The following is a 24,796-nucleotide window of genomic DNA, read 5'->3' as shown; positions in this document are numbered from 1 at the left end:
AGAAATGACAAAAAACACTAGAGGATGACATGCAATCTGTAGTGGAATGGGAACATAAATGGATGGTCACATTCAATGCAGCCAAAACTAAACTGGTTTCCTTCAATAATTACAAGAAACCTTCTCTGCCACTAATAGCAATGGCCAGTGACTCCCTGTCTGAGAGTACATCTTTCAAACAGCTTGGCCTAACGTTTACAGGAAACATGAGTTGGAACAATTATATTGAAAACATTGCCAGGACCCCTGCGAAAAAGGTAGGCTCTCTCTACCGTGCTAGAAAACTGCTTACGCCTGAAAGTATCCTGTACCTCTCTAAGGCCAGCATTCCCCCATGTATGGAGTATTGTTGTCAAATTTGGGCCGCGGAATCTGCTACTAGTCTCTGGCTTGGTTAAAAAGAGTCGCCAATCTGATAGGCCCTGAACTGGCATCTAAGCTTAAACCTCTGTCCCATCGACGAAACATTGCATCTCTCTTCCTGTCCTACAAGTAGTTTTATGGTGAATGCTCTGACGAACTGCAGAAACTTGTGCCCCCACGACGTAGACACCCTCGACAAACCCGACAGGCTGCTAAATTCCACCCCCACACAATAGAGATCCCTAGATGTAAAAGATATTTCTACTCCAGTAGTTTCTTCCCAAGAACCGCTAGACTTTGGAATTCCATTCCAAGTTCCTGCTTCCCCAACTGTACTGACATGCAGAAGTTACAGTGAAAAGTGAACCGACATCTTTCTGCCCAAATCCCAACATAGTGCCCCAGTAGTTGCTGCCCCTGATAGTAACCCCCTATACCAAAGTGGCAATGCTCCTTGTTTGGGGTAAAAATGTAATTAAACATTTTTAAAAATATTATATATATGTATACATACATATATATATGTATATATTTATATATATATATATATATATATATTATATATACATAGTATATATATACATAGTATATATATACATAGTATATATATACACATAGTATATATATATGTATATATATGTATATATATATGTATATATATATATGTGTGTTCGAAATAAAACGCCGAATATTCTGTGTAGCTTAATTTCATACATATGTTCATATTTGCATAGGGTAGGCTAAAATTACTGACCCACTTAATATTATATAACGTTCGTATTTCTAAGTATTATGAAATTTGTTGATTTTTTTTTAGATCCTTGGAAAAATTCAGTATCTTACAACGTTAAGAAATTTTACATTTTTACTATCCCAATAAAGCCTCAATAATATAATTTGCCATTTAGTTCTTCTGATTTAACAAGCCCAAGTCGTCTTGATCTCTAAAAAAAAAAACGTTTTTGCCAACAAGCCTCAATCTTAAATAAAGTTAAAGGAAACCATCACTAGATGAATAAGAGAAATAATTCCTGAAACTTTGGAAAATCTTATGGCTGAGTTGATCAAAGTGCTCAAATCTATGAAGCAGAAACTGGGAGGTATTTTCACATTTAACAATACAAGTTTCGCAAGCTAAATAAAGTGTATCGCCTTTATTTTATGATATTAATTTCATAGATATAAATATTAAATTTTAAAAGTATGTTAAAATCAAAATAGGTATGTGATTTGTGACTCAAATATTATATATATATGTGTGGGTGTGCGTATATATATATATATATATATATATATATATATATATATATATATATATATATATATATATATATATAAACACATATAACTTGGTCGTTTCACTGAACATGCTAGTGTTTCGGAAACGGTGGACACGAACCAAAGGTCCTAGTCGGGTGATGTAAACATGCGTATGTCCCAATGTAGGCATTCATTTCCCAAAGAAATAGAATATATATATATATATATATATATATATATATATATATATATATATATATATATATATATATATATATGCAGTGATGATCATATTTATTGGCACGGTAAAATAAAAGTTTAATTTTGTCTAATAAATTCTAAAAAAGGGATTAAATTAAAGAAAATAACAAAGTATATTATGTATTTTTAACTGGCCTTTCCGATGCAGCAATAGGATTTTAGAAAAAATAAATAACAAAGGAACAACAAACATAATTGCAAAAAACCGTTGTTCAAAATTATTGGCACGATTTATTTAATAATCAATTGTATAGCCTTTGGCCTTGATTACCTTCCTCAGTCGCTTTTCATAGTTTACAACCAAGTTGTTGCACTCTTCAGTAGTAATTTTAGCCCACTCTTCCTGACAATAATCCTCCAATTGAATAAGATTCTTAGGCTTCCTTTGTATTACCCTCAATTTTAATGTTCTCCATAAATTTTCAATTTGATTAAGGTCTGGGCTTTGTGATAGCCACTCCAAAACATTAATATGATTGTCCTCAAGCCATTTCTTAGTCAGTTTAGCCGAATGCTTTGGGTCATTATCTTGCATGAACCACCAACGACGACCAAGTGAGAGCTCTTTAGCAGAGTCTTTCAGGTTTTCATCCAATATTTTAACATAATCTTCCTTTTTTATGCTACCTGTGACCTTAACAAGTCGCCCTAGTCCAGAGGCAGCAAAGGATCCCCAAAACATCAAACTACCTCCACCGTGCTTCACTGTGGGTATAGTGTTCTTAGGCAGGAAAGCTTCGCCAGATTTTCTGTAAATATAAGACACTTTATTATGGCCAAATAACTCTATTTTCGTTTCGTCAGTCCATAGAACACGTTTCCAGAATGCAACATCTTTATCAATATGACGTTTTGCAAAGGCTAGCCTTGCTTTCAGGTGCATAGGCTTCAATAAGGGAGTCTTTCTCGGAAGACATGCTTTTAAACCAGCTCTCTTCAAAACTCTACCAACTGTATGTCGAGATACATTCACTCCAGAGGTGCTCTGTTCATCAACAATCTCCCCAACAGAGATCCTTGGGTTTTGTTTTACTTGTCGAACAATTTTCCGTTCATCTCTTGGGGAAATAATCCTTTTTCTCCCTCTACCCTCTAAACTCATAACGTGGCCTTGCGATTTGAACTTGTTTATTATGGCTCTAACAGTGGATTTGGGAAGGTTTAGCTTCTTTGAAATCTTATCATAGCCCTCCCCATTGGTATGGCATGCTACAACAAGCTTCCTGACGTCTTCGCTGTGTTCCTTAGTTTTAATCATGGCGATTGAAAATTATAATTTAGTCACTTATAATTGTTTAAATAAATCGCTATCTAAAAATTATCTGAAAAAAATTATTCATTGAATTAGCGTTAAACAAGCATAATATGGCTATAAAAAAGTTCAGAAAGCACGTAAACCGGAAATTGATTGATATTATACTGATACTAAAAGAAAAACAAAGCCGTGCCAATAATTTTGAATAAGGTTTTTTTGCAATTATGTTTTTTGTTCCTTTGTTATTTATTTTTTTCTAAAATCCGATTGCTGCATCGGAAAGGCCAGTTAAAAATACATAATATACTTTGTTATTTTCTTTAATTTAATCCCTTTTTTAGAATTTATTAGACAAAATTTAACTTTTATTTTACCGTGCCAATAAATATGATCATCACTATATATATATATATATATATATATATATATATATATATATATATATATATATATATATATATATATATATACATATATATATTATTCATGAAAATTAAATTTTAAAATTCTACATTTGACGGGAGAGGTGGTAGGTTAAGTGTCATTCAAGACACTAGAACACCAGAAAGCAATGAGGGGGGAATAAAATGTCAAGATTATATAGGATTATGTGGATGAATAAAAAGGAAAAAAGAGAATGGAAACGAAAAGGGGAAGGAAAAAGTAAAAAAACATATAAACGGAAGAAGGAGACAGGGGTTAGACTGATAAGCCTGCTAGAAGAAACAGGAGGGATGTAAACACAACTGAAATTTCCTTAGATTAAGAGTTAGGAGTTACTGCGTCAAACACCTGAGTTTTGTTAATTACACGCATATAAATGTCTGTGTATATGCCTGACTGGAAACTCTGTATGCACATTTGTCTCTGTCCCATACATGCTTTCGCCAACGTGTTTTTTTTTTCTTTTTATTTGCATTCTGTGCGGTAGACACCCCTGTTTTTTGACACGTTACCTTCGAATCCTTTATCAATAATGATTACAAATGTGTTTCACCATCTCCCATTTTTTGTGTCAATGTGATCATGTTGACCCCTTTTCTCTTCTTCCATTTCTGTTATTTTTTTTTACTTGTCAATTTTCTTTTTGTTTTCCTGGTCATTCCCTTTTCCCCCTCTTTATCTAGCTAACATTTACGTTCTGTTTCCATTATTACTTTCCGTTTTTTTTTAGCTAAAATGTCACTTAACACACAGCCTCTTCCTTTAAATATAGCGTTTTACCATTTTATTTTTATGAATATTTTGTCCATTTCTTGTATTTGAGAACAAGTTGCTTTAATTGGTGCATAAGCTATTACATCCCCTGATGAGGATTTTGATTATCCGAAAAATAACAAGTTCAGTGTAGCGTCTATAAAATATTTATCTACATATATAAAAAGAATATATTTTGCTCTTTTTATCGCCCACTCTTAATCACCTCTTTGTAATGCATGAGTTTTCCCTCATGTTTATGTGTAACTTCATATACTATATATATATATATGCATATACTATATATATGTATATATATATATGCATATATAAATATATTTAAATTTGTTTATTATATATATATTATATATATATATATATATATATATATATATATATATATATATATATATATATATATATATAAGCAGGCTGCCTATACATTGCTGGGTCGTAAAACACCCTTAAATCTGATATCTTGGTTAATACAGATCTCATATATGTTATTATTGAACCCAATATATTGTAATGATTTAAAACGTTTTAAACTAATTACTCATGCCACAAAACCGAGTTTAACTTACTATGTACTTTTTCCTTTAACGTTAATGCCTCAGCTACGAAGTCATGTATGCCATAACGCTTAAAATTAAAGCATATTCGTAATGTTTCGTTTGACCTTCAGCTGGCAGATAATTTTTGTGTATTATAACATGTTGCAGGGTCTTTAGAGGTTATCAACCTAATATAAAGTGTTCCCTATCCTGGGATATCCAATATATGAAGTTGTATGCCTCAAGACCAACCACTGACAGAGGAGTTGACTGGGCCCATTTTTAAGCACACATAATTACCCATACATAAATATATAGAGAGGAAGGAGCGTGTTATTCCTATACAATCTTATGCAAATGTTTCACGAGAATAAACAGGGTAGAATATCTTCATGATTATAATTACACGTAACAGTAAATGAAAGATGTTCAATCGCTGATAATACCAGAAAATCTAATAGGCAATTCATTAAAAGGAATGAGTAAATAATTTGTAAATAAAGTCTATCTTTTGCAGATAAATGCAATTCCACAACCCATAGATAAGAAAGTTATATAATATGAATGCCAATAGTCAAAAACAAGAAAATGGTAAGAGGATATACAAACATACATACTTATGTATATTTCTATGAATATATATATATGTATATGTATATATATATATATATATATATATATATATATATATATAGGTGTATGTGTGTGCGCGCGTGTGTGTATAATCTCCTGGTTTGTATTACAAAATTGTCCAAGACTAGCACTTGGTTAATATCGCAGAACACACATACTTATTTGAAGATGATAAATGGTATTTGTTTATCTACGGTACGAAATCGTCCACCGCATAGATCTTACTATATATGGTCTTCAGATTGCAATAGACTACTCTGTTCTATTTGTTTTATTTACATGAATTTGTTTATGTATGAAGTAACTTTTATATCATGTCAACATCGACTCGAAATATTTCGGAAGAAATATCAATTCTCGGTGTATAAGTGTCTGTATTGATTACTTATGGAATGACACAAAAAGAAACAAAAAATAAGTCACTAAGGGCATTAAAAACTTGAAATAACTTGCTCAAGTCGCGACAACCTGGTGCGTATACGTCAACATCTATAAAATATATTAACATTATATATCCGTAGATGTATAAATACAATGACAATCTTAGTCTGCTTTTCTACATAAGCATCCTCAAGTTTGGCACAGGGTATTGCTAACTTGCAACACTAGCACATGGTTCTCTTTATTATATCATTATTATTATATAATTTATTTCTATACAGTAGTAAAATATTATGAGTTGAGATGGACGTTGCTGTCGATAAAAATATATAAATTAACTTTGGATTTGTCTTATCTGTTACACAGACTTACCTTGAAATTTGACAACCTTTGTTAAAACAGCGGATCGAAAGTCTGAAAAATAAACAGAAAAATAATAATATTACTATAATGAAGGGGGGATGTATCATGTGGAGCTAAAATTTTGACGTTTTTAATGTGATATTTTTTGGTCGAACACGTCTACCCTTGCATTATATAATCACTTTTATCCTCAGTAATATATAAGAATGTGAAATTAAATGTGTCATTTGCGATTATTGATCATATATAATATGTAATACAATTCATGAGAAGAAGGCAAATGTTCTATGCACATGGATCCATGAAGAAATATCTTCTCAGGAAATTTATAAATAGATAGTTTAAATATTTAAAATCCTTAAACGTGCAACAAAATGCCAATTACATCTTTATTTTTCATAAGGCACATCTAATTGAGTTTAAATAAAAAGTGTTGTTTTTTTTAAATTCTAGTATCTTCCTTTTTAAAGTTTAATAATTTGCAACCAGCTGTTCTACTGCAAGCTATCGGCTGACGAGCGCCCACAGAACAAGCTAAAGAAATTATTAAAGGATTGCGGGAAGATTAATTTCATGAGCTTGGCATAAATATTGCAAGTTTCTAAGCCATAGCTAAGAAAAGAAGTGAGTAGGCAGAATAATGAGTGACAAAGATACTAAAGTCAAGGGACTTGGAACACGGTGCTTAAGAGGAATCTGCATAAATGGTGTGTAAGGCCTTCGTTTAGCTGTCTGGAAGTGTTAAAGATGTGTGCGTTTCATTCTATGCAAAGCTGGATGTGCGAACAACATGAGGTAACATAATAAAGGGATGTATGTACTTTAAATAGCTGGTGAGATGTTGTGTAGGAAAGCGATCAGCTGAAAAGATCAAGCAATCGCCATATATATATATATATATATGTGTGTGTGTGTGTGTGTGTGTGTGTGTTTAGTTTATTTAAAGGGGGTATATTCTACCTTTCTAAGTAAATGGGATATACATTCAATGTCTTACTTAAGGAAAGTCTTATTTTAGTATTGCAAATTATCTTCCGAGTACCTTATTTACACTTCTTGTTTTAATAAATGTGTCGCTATTGAAATGTAAGTGTAGAAAAAAGAAATTTTAATTTAGTATTTAAATGTGAGATGGGGCAAAAATAAAGTAGTAATTTGGTTACTTAACGCAGAGGAACAAAACTAAATATAAGCTAAGTAAATGATATTAAATTACATTTAAATTTAATAACTGTAATTAGTGATAAAATAAAAACTGAGACATATAAATAGCACAACAAAACATAATATATTAAGTACTTGCTACATATAAAGATGATACGAGTATAATAGATTTAAATAGACTAAATCAATATATAACTTATTGAGAAATTTAAACTAAATTGCTAGAAAAAATAATGTGTAAACTACAAGGTCAAATTAAGCATAGGAGAATATAACATGAATTTCGACAAAACTATTAATCGGTAAATGTTAGCATAAGCAAATTATGTCCCTTGCACTGTCTCGATCTATTGGATTATACAGAAATATTAATAATTAAACAAAAATTAAAGATATCTATGTTAAGGTAGTAATTTAAATCAAAGTTTGTATATTGAATACACTGCATTACCAGTATTCGGTTAATATAAAATTAATAACGTATTATTTAACTCTACCTAACATGTAAAAGGAAAAAAAATAACTAAATATTGTAAATTATAAAAATATGTATACGAAAGTAAGTCGATTGTCAAATAAATAATTGAACATATAAATAGAGATTAACATTTGGAGGGTGCAGTTTTTGATTTGAGTAGTATAACAAGTAAATAATCAGACAACAATAATTATAAAAAAAAGAAAACAACATAAATAGATTAAAATAATATAAAAGAGATAATTGTAAAAGTATCATAAAAAAATACAGGGGAATGCTTACTTAATTCCCCGGCAATTAAAAAAAAAGGTAGAGAAAATAAAATGATGAAAAAAGGAAAATCTAACGTCATTTATAACTTTATTACTATATTTGTATATCGCTATCTGTCCATATATATATATATATATATATATATATATATATATATATATATATATATATACAAAATAATTCATATACAGTACTGTTTCGCGACATCTGCTGTCATCAATGCTTATAAACCAACAGTTTGTTCTGCCTCGAGTTTTTCCTATAACAATCGAGTTGATGGGCGGCACATCTAACCTGTTACCCATGGGACGGTGCACTCAAATGATCGGCTTGAAAATCAATTTTATTAGATTCTTCCTACCGCTTTTATTGGGCTCAAGCTTCTTGTTTATTTACAAACAAACAGATATAGAAAATAAGAAATAATTTATTCTGACGTTAATGAGATATAATACGGATGATGTTAGTATATAGTCCAATCAATTAAGCTGATCGGCTTCATATCAAACTAATTCCTTAAAAAACTGTTCTGATATTTGGCATTGATAACCTCTCTTTAAGAAGACAACAGTTTACTACAAGTAACCTTGCCGAAAGTGATACGCGACCGACATCTTTAAAGATTAGCGCGATTCTAGTCTCCCCTGACTCAAATCAGTAAGTGTAAATTCCTCTTCAAAATTAACGAATGTAACAGTGTGAAAATCGATAAAACTAACAGTTTCACTATATTTTAATATAATTATTACTTATTCAGCAATGTTTTTGTTTGTTTTTGTTTTTGTTTTTTGATGTATTCCTGCGGGGGCTTAATATTATGTAATACTCTTATTTCATGCCGGCCAAAATGAAGTACCGATACGTAGAGACGTTGACAAATTTGCTACTTGCCACAATGAACTCTATAGTAATGAATAGAAATCCATTTTCAGCCAGAAGTGAATCGATTCAATGAAGTAGGTTGAGAGATGGCCATATATCAGTGGTCAACTTCTTCACAGGAAATAAGACAACACTCTATCAAGCACAAATACATAGAAATACACCTTAAAAACAGTCCTTACCACGCTGAAACACTATTCTCTTCAAGCTGCTCATTGTGTGTGCTTTTATTTTATGAAAATTGTGTGGAGGGTTTCTGGAGCAAAATCTTATTGAAAATAAAGATGTGTTGATGTGTCCTGTGTAAAAAACTATTCGGTTTAAGGACAGAGTCTAAACATTTTCGAGAATGGCCAAAAATGATCGATGGGCATCCATTATGTAAGGTTGCTGACCTTGCTTCACAAGAAGCAGTTACCAAAGAACATGTTTTGCAAATTTTGATTTCAATATTTTTAAAAGCTTACTCTTCTAATAAAAACCTTGGTAGACCAAATGATTCAGAGAAAATGCAGGCATTTCTTGAAGTTATAAATTATTTGTAGAGAAAAAACGAGTATAACTCAACATTCGATCAGTAACTTTGATACAAATAAGTGATGACAGTTGAGTAAAAGCCTGGTTAGAGGCTCCTAAAATCATGTGGCATGCGAATTTGTGGGCTTCATACAAAGATGAGCTGGTTGGGGTCAATTGGTCATTCGATGAAAGGCCCTGATTGCAAGAACGGTTTGAACGATTATATGCTCAAAAAAAGAGACAAACACATAACTGATGCTAATCTGAATACCATTTCTCAGCGAAAAAGTATGGTTTGCTAGTTTCACAATAACACATTGATGCAAAAAGACTATTTCGTCAATGCTATAACATGTAGAAAGATAAGATGGCCTCCTCGATGGTACTGAGACATTGAATAATTTTCTTCTAATAAAGTCATTGACCACAATTGCCTAGAATAAAAAATATATATGTAGGATGCTATAGTTGATCCACGAAAAGCAATATTGTAGATTCAGTAATTTTATATGAAGTTTTCTATATGGGCACCGCGCAGTGGAAACTCGAAATTGCACCTTGACTCTTTAAAGTCAATGATGTAGACATTCACTGCAGCTAGATATATGATATGCAGCTGTATGCAAAGTCGGCCTACTTGTATTTCCAGCAAATGGAACGGCTGATCAAAAGCCGTCCAAACGTGTACCGAAAAACAAAACCTTGCTATTGAGCATGGGCTATCGGGAACCATAAAGACTTGTGGCGGTCTTACTCTTGGCAAAGGAAGGCGCGACATTCACCAATTAGTTTGGACTCTATAACTGATAACGTGCGCTGAAATCAAGTTTACAGTTCAAAACCTAGCAGACATTCTTGATGGTATTATAATCAATACAAAGAGGCTTCTTCATAAGAAAAAGGGAGATGTAGGAGTTAAATGGATGCTTCCTGCGTTTCCACAAACATATAAACGGAAGATCCGTCCATTCATAGTATTTCAAGTGAAATAACTGAGGACATAATGTGAATGTACGCAAAGTAAACTATATATTAGAGACACCATAGTTTCAATATTTTGAGAAAATGTTCAATTATTTCGGATTATTGCGAGAGACAAAAACTGCTTTGATATACGTAACTTTGGAACTGACTCCCCTGAACGATAAGGTCTACACTCTACAGATCCACAGTTAATCTTAAATTGTGGCGCACTACTTCTGCGCTTCTCATGGCAAAAACGTACGATATCTGTGCCCAGTAAAGCAGATATGTAACAAAAAGATATAGAAATCTATTTTGATGGGTATAGAAGTTGCCCATTTATTAAGACGCGACTAACCGACGCCTAGTTGGGTCGTAAAGATGACGGCCGTTGATACTTTTCGGCAAGGTATGTGTGGTAAACTTTTTTTTTATATTTTAAATAAAGGCTATTCACGACGAATATGCAAGTGAAAAAAACCTTTATTTTTTATTTGTTTGATATTCAGCTACAGTGTGCGTGGACTTATACTAAGCGGTGCATTAAAGTAGTTAATAGTTATTTCATGAAATTGTTGGTGCTATTTATACTGATTTACAAAGGAATTTTGTGTAGCCTGTGACGGTATACGTTTACGGATAGGAGTGATATTCATTGTGATAGCTATCTTGATATATATCTTAGACGCATGACAGTTATTAGCAAGGATAATCTTAGATATAATTCAGTTTATCGTAGGTGATCGCTCATCTCCCTCTCAGTACATACCAATAATTTCCTATCCGTCATGAGTAAGTTGCCGAAATCCGTGTTTATTCGAGATGTAATCAACCATCTCATCAAAAAATAACCTTCTTAGTGACACGCAATATGGTTTCCATTCTGCTACATCTACATCAGATATGTTTATAGTTATATCTCATAGGATTAGCGAATCTCTCGACGGAGGTTATATGTCTAGGACATTTGCTTTTGACATGTCAAAGGCCTATGATAGCGTATGGGATAAAGTTTACTTCACAAGATCTCTAGCTATGGTATAGCTAGAAATGTCTTCTCAATTAATAAATTATTTTCCTTTGATAAGTTCAAAATAGTAGTTGATGCGTAGAAATCAAAAACTCACAGTATTAATGCTAGAGTCTCTCAGAGACCCATCCTGGGCCCAACTCTCTTCCTGATTTACATTAATGATCTTCCACATACCATCATTACATCATTCGTCGACATGTATGCTGATGACAGTACTTTCAATGTTAGCACATCTAAGACCTTAAACGATCGAGTTCTCTCCGATGCACTCTTTTCTGTAGTTGATCAAGTGGTACAATGGGGAAAGCGTTGGCTTGTTACTTTTAATGTATCGGAAATCAAGGTTCTATCTTTAAATCATCAATGATCTGATCCCCATCTGGCATCAATTGAAATGAATAGCTCTCGTGTTGGGGAGGCCTCATGTTTTGACAAACTTCTGGGTTTAACATTTACTCCAGATCTGAAATGGAACACATGCATTAAATCAGTTGCCAAAGCCGCTGGAAAAATGGTGGGATCCTTATATCGACCCAGTAGATATCTCAGTGATGATGCAATTTTCTGCCTATAAGAGCCAGATACGTCCCACGATGGAGTACTGTTGCCACATCTGAGCAGGAGCTTCTAGAAAGGACTTATCCTGCCTTGATATATTCAGAATAGACTTCGTAGACTCGTAAGGGATGACATTTTCTCTTTTCTGTAACCTCTTTCTCACAGAAGAATGTTGCGATATTGTTTCTTCTTTATCGTTATTTTCATGGCAAGTGCTCGAGTGAGCTCTAGTCTATGGTCCCTACGCGCCAAACTTTCACAAAAACACCTGTATAGCAGAAAACACTATCAATAGGTTTCCCCACACTTTGTCTGTGCCTAAACGTAGATTCCATGAACAAGCTTCTTTCTTAGAACTGCACGCCTATGGAATTATCTTACGCGATCTTGCTTTCGAGCTGACTAGAGTATTTTCAAGTTTAATGTAAACACGTTTCTGATTAGCCGTTCCATATAAGCAAACAAATTTACCGAATTTCCATTACTAACCATTAATTTATTGTCCAATTTTCTGCTGTACATTCTTTAACCCTTATCCGATAAGTAATCATGCCTTTGTAAGAAAAATAGTTGTGAAGAGTTGTTAAAATCATTTGTCATCATCAGCAGGTAGCAATCTAGGCTTATGAGAAAATTCAGAATGTATACGTGTTTTCGATCAACTTAAGATTATACTTAGTTAATACAACGCAACCTGTAATGTTTTATCCAAAAGGAAGAAGAAAAACAAATCTGAACGTAAAGAAATTACCCATAAAATGTCGATTGGTGAACACATTTTGAAATGGGTTTACTACTTTTCTTTGTTGAGCAAGTAAAATGATTGCATCATCAGCGCTCAGTGATTAGATTTAGCATATGATTTTAAAATAACAGACACATATAACAAACTATGATTTAATACAAATGAAACAAGTGTTTTTTCTCCTTGAAGTAAAATTCTGTGTATTGTGTCCTGACGATTTTGATATTGCTGAATTAATCGAAAGCCTGATGCTCCGTTCAGAAACCGGGATGTACAATTGGGTATTTTCACAAGAAGGACTTTCACACTATATGAGGTTTAACAGGAAGATATATATATATATATATATATATATATATATATATATATATATATATATTATATGTATGTATATATATATATATATTCATATAAATATACATAAGTATGTATGTTTGTATATTCTCCTATAATTTTCTTGTTTTTGACTATTGACATTCATATTATATAACTTTCTTATTCATCTGCAAATATATATATATATATATATGCATATATATATATATATACATATATATATATATATTTAATGAATTGCCTATTAGATGTTTTGGTATTATCAGCGAATGATACACACATACATGAATTTTAAATTACCAGTAAAGCTTAAACCGATAGATCATCCTCCACAAGTTTACGTTTAGGAAAATATCTGCATGTTTTACATGTGATTTAAGATAATCACGGGAAATAACAATCTTATAATAAAAAAAAGTTAGAGTCATACAGAATCGGCATCGGAAAATTATTAGAATCCTATCACTAATATATATAAAAAGTGGACGTGACTGTGCGTGTCCGTGTGTGTGTGTGTGTGTGTGTGTGTGTGTGTGCCTGTGTACATTTTCCTACGCAAACACTCTCTCAATTTTCAATATACATATTGAAATTGATATATAGCGTACTAAGATTTGGGAAAATCTCCGTAATCCGTGGCTGTTAAGCGTTCAAAGTTCAACGATTTGAAATTTGAAAACTCTACCAAACTCATCTGCCAATTTTGGTTCTAAACACTTGGAATTATAGGTTTCTTGGACATGGATCTAATTTAATAACTTGATTTGAGTTCAAAGCAATAGATCTTATGGGGTCATAATAGGGTTAAAATTTTAAAAAAAATTGACCTTTTTTTTTTCTCAACATACAGCTCCAAACACCAGGACAACGCCGGGCTGAAATACTAGTATATTAATACATATATATATATATATATATATATATATATATATATATATATATATATATATATATATATCGAATATTTCAACGTCTCTAATATTGGTATATTACAATCTGCAGTGATAATAAGATTACACTACAATTTATGACATTTAGAATAACAAGTGCGCATTCAACCTCCTGTCCTCATTTTAAACCATTGATGGGGTTCTTTTTCATGCGTCTACGGTACGTGTCTAATTTTCTAATCAAATCATCTACCGCAATGTCCTTATGGTCGAATATGCATAGCTGGTATTGAATAGATGTAATTAAGCCGAGCACATATAAGTCGATCCCACACGTTTTGTAGCGTATGTATTAAAGAGACAGGACGGCAAAGAATGGCTTTATTATTTTGTAATTGTTTCAGATAACATTATCCAGCTGTCCGTATGAAAAAAAATCGCCAGAACATGTTAATCGATTTAGATGGAAGTTAGAATAGAAATATATTTTGTATGCAACTAAAGAAGTATTTAATAATCGGAACTCGATATTCTGTTACCACCCACTATATACAACTATGAGAGTTAAACCAACTGGTAATATGCAGTCACCATAAGTAGGTAATATTAAGGTAAAAAGTTAACATTAATTGCTCATAACCTGTGACTTGGAAGAAAAAAAAACAGCAAACATTAAATGAATTTAAATACAAAGCAAAATATTTGCAGATAAAATTATGCTATATACCATGTATGAGAGGGAACCTATAAAATAATCTCCGGATGATCAAATGCTTATTCATGTGTGTAATGATATATAGGCTACAATCACATTGCCCTTATGGCCTAAATATGCATAGCAGGTGTTGAAAGATGCAATTAAGACGAGCACATTTAGGCTTAAAGCCATCAGTGGGTAATTTTTGAAAAATATTTTTTTTAAGTATATATCCGTTAAGGAATTTGAACTAACATGTATATATATATATATATATATATATATATATATATATATATATATATATATATATATATATTCCGATAAGGTAATTGAATTACCATTTTGACATATATCTATCGATTTCTACCTCTGTCCATTTCTCTATGTTTCTTATAGCTGTAATTTACTGCATTTAAGCATCGTTTGTTAAGTAAAGACAGGTCAAATTTTCAAGTGAGGGCACAGGATTGCGTTCGCAAGTAGAGTAAAACTGTTTCGGCAAATTATTCTTTAATATTCCTTAGCTCTTTTCTATTTTACGTATGTATTTTGAAATTGCATTGATGACGATATCCTAAATTTTGTAAGACAAGTTCTTAAAATTCTATTATAGATAAAGTTTGTATATATATATATATATATATATATATATATATATATATATATATATATATATATTTATATATGTATATATATATATATGTATGTGTATACGTGTATATATATATATATATATATATATATATATATATATATATATACAATTATTATGTACCAGAAAATATTTATAAAAAATCGAAAATTTGCATGGACATAAAAACTGTAAGATATGTATTTTAAGATGAATTACAACCTTCTTTTATTTTACTAATTTAATAAGTTTATTTAGTTCTTAAGAATTAAATTAATTCTTATATGTAACGAATTAGAAAAATGTTACTGTTTCATGGCTCCTACACCTTATAACCAGTGACTAAATAAATATAAAAAACAACGTGGAACTTACATCGTCTCAAGGATGAGAATTGATGATTTATTTAGTTGAAATATTCAACAAGCTCTCTCTGAGATAAGGGACATTTATTTCAACAAAATTAATATAAACTAAAACGTTCTCACAAGATTTCATGAGTGCTCGGGTTGATTACATTTCCATGTAAGTGTAAATATATGAAATATCATATTTCAGTTATATTATTTGATCTAATATATGCATATATTTGTGTATGTTTTGATAAAGATGGATATATATATACATGTATTTACATATCTATATCTATCTATCTATCTATCTATATATATATATATATATATGTATATATAAGTATACACACACGCACACACACATATATATATATATATATATATATATATATATATATATATATATAGTATAATATAAATGCAACTTTGTCTTTGTGTGTGTGATTTCGTTTCTTATAGGCTAAAAAAAGTGTGGACCGATTTTTATAAAATTTAAAACAAACGCAATTGCTGTGCCTGACAGTGTTTTAAGCTGGGTTTTGTATCGAAATGCTTTCAACAATAATCGGCAAATGATAATCGCTACGTATGTATGCAAATGGAAATGACCAGCCTTTTCCAGATCGTTGCTTAGCGACGACAAAGACCGACGCTGACACCGTATTTCTGTTAGAAGAAGTGTTCGTAATACTACTTCACATTTCACGGCGCACGCAACAGGACCATTACAGCGTGTTTTCTATTCTTTCTTTCTTTTATTTTTGTTGGACAAGTAACTTCTTAATGTTGCTTCGTAAATTGGAAAAACTTTTACTGGTACAATTAGACAATTTTCTTTCTAAAATCCAAAGTTCAAAGATGGTAATGTCTCAGTTTCAGTATAAATACAACTTAATATTTATTTATGTTTTAAAATAGTTCTTCCATTTTTCCATTAGCTTGGCTTTAATTGATACTTTAGATAATATTTATTTATACAAATACACATTCATTAAAATGATTTCCTATTATAAACTAAACAAACAAAACGCCCCTCATAACAAAAATAAAACACATTGCTTGTACATTATTTATGCATTTACGAACTCTTATTAAAGATGTATTTCCTTTTTCATTTAATTTTCTAAAAAAAATCGATTAAAATTGGTTTCCTGAATTTATTTTTTACATATATATTTTATCTTACGATTAATTTTTTTCGTAAACATTACTTTGTTATATATATATATATATATATATATATATATATATATATACATATATATATATATATATATATATATATATATATATATATATATAAATATATATACATAACAAAAACAGTTGTTTCTAGTGATGCTTCTCGATGCCATATTAGTGGATAACTGTTACGGATTTACCTTATCATTTGCGACAAAAAAAACGCTTACTTTCTTCTTCTCCCTTACGCTTCGCCTTTACACTTCTCTAACCATGTTTGTCGACCTATTCCACAATTCCCAAAACTCCACCATGAAAGTCTCCAGAAAAATATACACAAATAAACCAAGTACTCCAACTTCCAACGAAAACTCCCACTATCATATCTAATTCTCCAACATCAGGGGTAAACGCCCAAACATTCCAGAAGTATGTACCCCACTTCTGGGCATAATAAGGGGCATATTATCCCTAAGGGAAACTAGAATTGAACCGACTATTTCCCTAGATGAGTTTGTAATTTTAGGATACTCTATCTTAACATCTAAATTTCACCAGCAAGATCGCCATGGGCAAGGAATATGTGCCCAAATCTAACATGTGTTAGGGGCATCTGCAGAGAAGACACTAATTTACCTTATATAGGCTTCAGGCTTGCACTTGCTTACACTACTATCGCGCCAACAATAGCAGCGTTAAAATTTTTAAGAGCATATCTAAGAATAAACTGAAACGCATCCTGTCTGCTAATCTTGCAGTTGAATTCAGATCAGGGGAGACTCCAATATCAATAATGTGGAATGGCTCACCCACTCAAACAAGACAGATGAGGAGGACAGGCTGATACGATGTCACCATTACTCATTAAGTTATATATATATATATATATATATATATATATATATATACACACACATATATATATATATATATATATATACATATATATGTATATTATGTGCACCGAATTATTGATACAAGTATGAGTGTTGAAGGCGAATTTACGATCTTGCTACAAATTTGTTGTTGTGTAACTTAAGATTATGTGTATAACAGTAAAAACGCGTAATGAAAACGATAGCACGTGGCTAATCATTACATTTTCCTATAATTCTAATATGACTCTATGAAACCACTTTTTGTTCTTTTGCCAACAATGTTTACGATTCTTTTAATATGAGTTTTGCCTTGAACAACCATCTTATCGTATTAATGATAATATTGTTGATATATCTGTCCCGTCTTATTCTGTTGTTTTTATTGTTTTTATACAATATTATCGTATGCCGCTAATTTATTCTGAACAAGCTTTGGCTCGTTCAGCTTAGTTTGTTAAGCGTCTATCCACAAATATCCTATGAGAATAAAATCAACTTTATATGTTTTATCCGTGTAAAACTTTCCATTCATTTCCATCACTTAATTGTTAGGCGAAAAATAATCAATGAAGCGACCAACGTGTTATCAGGAATCTACACATCAATTGTTATTAAGAGCATACAAGCACAAGCAGAGTTAAAGATTTGATCCAGGAAAAGAACAAGTTTTTTTTCCGCTCGTAATAATATAAATATCACCTCGAGTACACACGGATTTTTATATGAGGAAATCACTCGATTGGCTGGGATATTATTATTGGATAAGTTTACAACGGGTAAAACCTCCTATCTGCGTAGCCATTTTCGAAAGAATTAATTTCGGACTGAAGAAAAATCTCTATTTATGGAAACATACATGTTTTGTGCATGAAATATCTATATAGATAATTTGCAACCAAGAAATCACTAATAATAAATATAATTCATTGAGATGAGTATTATTTATTAATTATTTTATTACATAGGCATCACCAATAATCAAGGGCAAAAGGTCACTCGAGGATAAGGGTTAAAATGTGGGCAGTAGAAATTGGACCATATAGTAATCGTTAGTTATGGACATTCGGTAAATTTATTAAGTGGGGCGGCTCATCCAGAATTTGTTTACGTTAGACTTAAAGACAAAAATATTGTGGTCAGATGGAAAGCAAGAAAAACGGAAGACTATTCTATAGGACTGCAGTTCTAAGAAATAATATTTGTTCATGGAATCTACGTTTAGGTTTAGGCACAGATAAAGAGTGGGGGGATTATTGATATTGTTTTCAGCTAGACAGATGTTTCTTTTGAAAGTGTGGTGAGGGGGGTCATACACTGAAGCTCAGTCAAACATTTCCATGAAAATAACGATACAGCAGGAACAAACTCGCAACATCTCTTCTGTAAGAAAGAGGTTGCAGGGAAGAGAAAAGGGCATACTCCACAAGGCTACAAAGCCTATTTTGAACTCTATCAAGACAGGGAAAATCCTTTATAGCAGCTGTATCCCAGATGTGGCAACAGTATTCCATCTTTGGAAGTATCTGCCTCTTATATAGAAAGAGAATTCCATCAGCAGTGAGATATATACTGGATCGATAAAAGGATCCCACCATTTTCTCCTGGTTGAAAAATGGTTGGCAACAGATTTGATGTACATGTTCCATTTATGATCAAGGGTCAAGGTCAGGCCCAAAATATTGTCAAAACTTTAGGCCTCCTCAAGACGAGAGGCATTCCTTTCAACTGATGTCAGATAGGGATCAGAACGTTGATGATGTAAAGGGAGAAACTTTGTTTTAGATGCATTAAAAGTAACCAAACACTCCTTTCCCATTTTACCACGTGCTCAAGATCAGAGGAGAGAGAATCCGAGAGAACTTGGTCATTTACTGACTTGGATGTGCTACCATAGATGGTCGTGAATCAGCATAGATGTCTACAAATGATGTAAGGGTGTGATTTGGAAGATCATTAACGTAGATCAGGAAAATAGTTGGGCCCAGGATGGACCCCTGCGGGACTCCAGCATTTATACTGTGAGCTTCTGATTTTTGACCATCAACTAGTACTCTTATGAACGTATCAGGAAAAATGATTTAATAATTGAGAAGACATTTCTAGCTATATCATAGCTAGAAGTAAACCTTCATGCCATACCCCATGAAAGGCCTTATATATGTAAAGAGCAATTGCTCTAGAAAGTTTGCCTCCGTCGAGAGATTCGCTGATACTATGAGATATAACAGTAAGCACATCTGCTGTAGATCTAGCAGAACGGAAACCATATTGGGTGTCACTTAGAAGGTTATTTTTGTTGAGATGGTTGATTACTTCTCTATTTTACACATATTCCAGCACATTACTCATGACGCACAGGAGACTTATTGGTTTGTACTGAGAGGGTGATGAGCGATCACCTGAATTCTTAAATACATGGCATACTGATGAGATTTTCCAGGGTGACTGTTAGAAATTCTCCTTAAGACAACGGTTAAACAGTTTTGTAAGTATGGGCGCTAGTGCAGGTTGAAGTTTTTTTTTCAGTACTATAATTGGAATACCGCCAGGGTCGGTTGCTTTACTGGAATCAAGATTTTTTATTAGCTTGGCAACATCACGTACATATATATGTATATAACATAGCGTGTTTTGTGATAAAGGAGGAAATATTGGGGGTTGGCGGCCTTGGTCGCAAAGGGTACGATTGGCTGCACAGTTCTTGGCAAAGAGTTTGGCTTTGTCTGATGCTGACGAGATTACCTCAGGTCCATAGGTGATAGTTGGGATAGAGCACAGGCTTCTGTCTAGGATTTTGTTTGCTATTTGCCAAAACTGGTGGGAGCCAATCCACTGCTCAGCTACTTTGGACTTGACGGACTGAGCATACACCTCTCTTGCTTTCTTTATTACTTTCCCAGAATGGTTGCTGGCAGTCGTGAAAGCCGTTTTAGTTTCCATACATGTATTACGTTGGAAGCAGTGGAAAAAGTGATTTCCGTGCGCAATGGCAGCAGCACATTCTGGAGAGAACCATGGCTGGCTGTTAAGTTTTTGCTGGAACTTTTTCGAGGGTATAAGACGGTCTATACCTACACATCCATTCCGCCAGTTCTGATACCATAGATGGCGCATCCTTTCTGAACATGGAACATAGATGTAGATCCGAAATAAATGTACGGAAGCTATCCCAGTCAGCCATAATGTATCGATATACTGTACGATGGAGAAGTACTTCTGGGGACATATTATAATTAATTTTCATCTTAATTGATACAACAGAGTGGGCGAAAGATTCAAGAGGAGACAGAACAGAAACTTAGCATAGTTCAGGGCAAATTGTGAGAAAATATCTATTAGCCTCGCATAATGACCGTCATTTTCGGGCACACGGGTGGGTTCGTGAACAATGTTAGTTAGGTCAAAAGCAACGGAGAAATCATGACAGAACCTCCCCTCATCATCGGTCTTGTTTGATTAGGTCAACCATTCCACGTTGTTAACATTGAAGTCTCCACATATGTGAATGATAGCTGAAGGATAAGCAGATGGGACTTGGTCAATTTTCTCAGATATGATTTTTAAAGATAGTAACTCCGCTGTTGTGGGGGCGATAGAGAGTAAATATAAATGCTGTACTGCGGATTATTATCCTCATATTTTCTTATTTGTTCACGGCGTTTCGGCTAAATTCGCGGCCAGTGGCGCATGTTATAGAGACGTTAAATCTGTACGGTTCCATGGGAAATATTCCTGAAGATAGCGCTTTCAATCGTACCCACAGCCGGACAGAAGCTTCCTTGGTCCAAACCTTGGTGAGACGACAACACCTACGGAACATTGTAATTACAGTGAATGCAGTAAGCAGAATCAGAGTTCTTATCCGTCGCGGTTATCACATTACAAAGGCCAGAGAGAAAGGAGGTCGAAACGTCATGAAGCAACGAAGAACAGATTAGGATAATAGTCCGTAATTAATAAAAATTAATAGAAATCACTTTATTATAGTATTGATGCTATTTATATAAAGTTTTTCTCTGCTAAAGAGATACTAAAACTAAACAGAGGAGCCGAATTATATAGAGAAAAGGAAATGATTGATCGATATAATATTCTGGCACGATCGAGTAAAATATATTACATTATATAAAAATAATCAATGCGAAGGAAAAATACCAACATATAAAGACATATTGAATATCAATTATTAATTTCATCAACAAAAAAGAGTGTTATTTGTTTCACTTCAATTTTTATTTATATTTTCTGATTAGTTAATTATATGCTAATTTTATTTCTATAAATATTAAATATTTTATTATTTTGCTACGTTTTGAAATCGAACCGTAGTAAAAGGTTAACATAGAGTAGCCAAATTTTACAGTTATGTTACACATTATCACAGCCAGAATTTGGGTTTCAAACGACGCACGATTTTTCTATTAATTCTAACCTACGAGTTATTATCACATGTACGAATACTCTAAGTGTCAATGTATTTAGTAGGAAAAGGAGCAAAAAAATAAACATGATTTTCAAGGTATATTTCTGCTCTTATAGAACATAAGTAATACTACGAAATGCAATTGTAAAATTATACTAATTTCTATATGATGATATTGCCCATTTCAAAGATTATCATTTTTTCTTTCTTCACGGACAATAACGAAATTAAACTACCTATAAATCCTATGTGGCGTCTTACATTACTAATAAAACTATTGTTGTATGCGACGTCGTTTGATGAGAGAGAGGCCAAAGGGTTCGTATGTAAGAATACGCCTTGGTACTATGATTTTAAAAATAAATTATGTACGCATATCATATTAATTCATCAATAATATTCCTCGCGATGTTCACAGATATTATTCTTTTATCACTGATTATTTTATTTGTAGTTTTTTACAGAGTAAAACGTACATACTTCGGTTATATACTACATACTACACGTTAATGTTGATCGAACACGTTACATAAAATGTATAAGTTATAACAATACTATATTGTACTGTTCTGTTTATTTTATTAGTGGTAATGCCATATGAATGTGCACCTTTTTTAAACACTGGAACCGATGAGGACAGCGAAATTCCATATCTACGTATATATGTTCTTCGTTTCTAATTCAATATGACATGTTCTATAAGGGTGTACGTGTTCTATAAGGATGTACATCAAAACAAATATACATAATGGTAAATATCTGTTTTCCGCCATTAAAACCTTACTAAGCTGTCAGCTTACAAGTGTATAGACAGTTTGAATTGTTGAAAAATATCACTATAGAAAAAAGTCTGCTGAAGAGTTATGCTTTACATATCTCTATTAATAATTCGTGCTGTGATACAAGATTTGGACTTAGCTAACGAGTTGAAGGACAGAACTGATCTAGATGGCGGGAAAATGGAGAGTAAAACCGACAGATGTCGGGAGTTGACAGAGAAAAAGGGGAAGAGGGTGATAGGATAAACTGCATGAAAGTAGCCTTGTAATTACGCTATGTTGGTCTTTTGAAGTTACAAAATCATCACTGATCTCCACCTTTAAAAAATAATCAATATAACGTACATAATCAGTACATACAATAGTAACAAGAAATCTTGGGTAATTATTCCTTTCGTCACTGTGCGGATTAGCACAACGCAAGCGCATAGCAACATAAAGAAACAAGACCTAATATGTAATTGTGTATATCTATTGTTTATCCATTTATCTATCCATCTATCTATCTATCTCTATATATATGTATGTATATATATATATACATATATATATATATATAGAGAGAGAGAGAGAGAGAAATGTAGAATTATACGTATTCACATTAATATATATATATGCATTAATATATATTCACATTAATATATATATGCATATGCATGTATATATATACATTATAATATATATATATATATATATATATATATATATATATATATATATATATACGTATACAGAGAGAGAGGGAGAGAGGTGGGGAAAAGAGAGACTTGTATATTTTGGTGGAAAGTCATTATTCAATCAGACGGGTGCATTTATATATATATATATATATATATATATATATATATATATATATATATATATATGTTTATATAGGCATACATATGGCTGTATACCAATACGGTATATATATATATATATATATATATATATATATATATATATATATATATATATATATATATATATACCGTATTGGTATACAGCCATATGTATGCCTATATATACATACATGTATATATATATATATATATATATATATATATATATATATATAAATGCACCCGTCTGATTGAATAATGACTTTCCACCAAAATATACAAGTTTCTCTTTTCCCCACCCCTCTCCCTCTCTCTCTCTGTATACGTATATATATATATATATATATATATATATATATATATTATAGTGTATCTGTAAACATAGCCTTATCGATATATATATATATATACACATATATACATCATACACATATACCTATATTTATATGTGTATATTATATATATATTATATATATGCATATGTATATATGTTTATATTATATGTAAACTAAAAAGTTTGGACTTTTGAAATGCCCGGTTTAATTAAAATTACTGTAGATTGGGGAAAAGAGTAATAGACTTTCCAAACAGATTCGCAGAAGTATTTACGACTTTCCAAACAGATTCGCAGAAGTATTTACGACTGCTTTTTGTCTGTGCCCTTGCGTTTGGTATATACTACGAGACCTGATTTTCAGTCTTTCCGCAATGATAGTTTGCCTTACATCCAAAATATTAATATTGTATATCAACGCAAATGCCAGTGTGATGCTGGTTATTTTGGGCGAACATCCTTGCACCTTTTGACACGTATAAACCAGCATGTTCCATCGAAGATCAGACAAGGGAGGGTGGGGTCTGGTGGCCTCCCTCCTTCTGCAGCCTTGGACTCTGCTATTGGTCAGCATTTGGTTTAAAATC

The 24,796-nt window shown here is 32.2% G+C and overlaps 1 protein-coding gene across 3 annotated transcripts in view; it reads right to left on the bottom strand.

Annotated features, from left to right (window-relative positions):
• The window catches only part of LOC145294368 (uncharacterized), a 1,286,825-nt gene that overhangs the window by 341,237 nt on the left and 920,792 nt on the right, over window positions 1–24,796 (bottom strand). For all 3 annotated transcript variants that reach the window (XM_080141377.1, XM_080141396.1, XM_080141385.1), the window contains exon 4: window positions 6,277–6,318. The gene's annotated coding sequence lies outside the window, so the exon portion shown is untranslated. The remainder of the gene's footprint in view (window positions 1–6,276; window positions 6,319–24,796) is intronic.

This window comes from Euprymna scolopes, chromosome 1 (assembly GCF_053919585.1).
Source record: "Euprymna scolopes isolate OS-2025 chromosome 1, ASM5391958v1, whole genome shotgun sequence".
Lineage (NCBI taxonomy): Eukaryota > Metazoa > Mollusca > Cephalopoda > Sepiida > Sepiolidae > Euprymna > Euprymna scolopes.
This window is presented reverse-complemented; position numbering and strand designations above follow the sequence as displayed.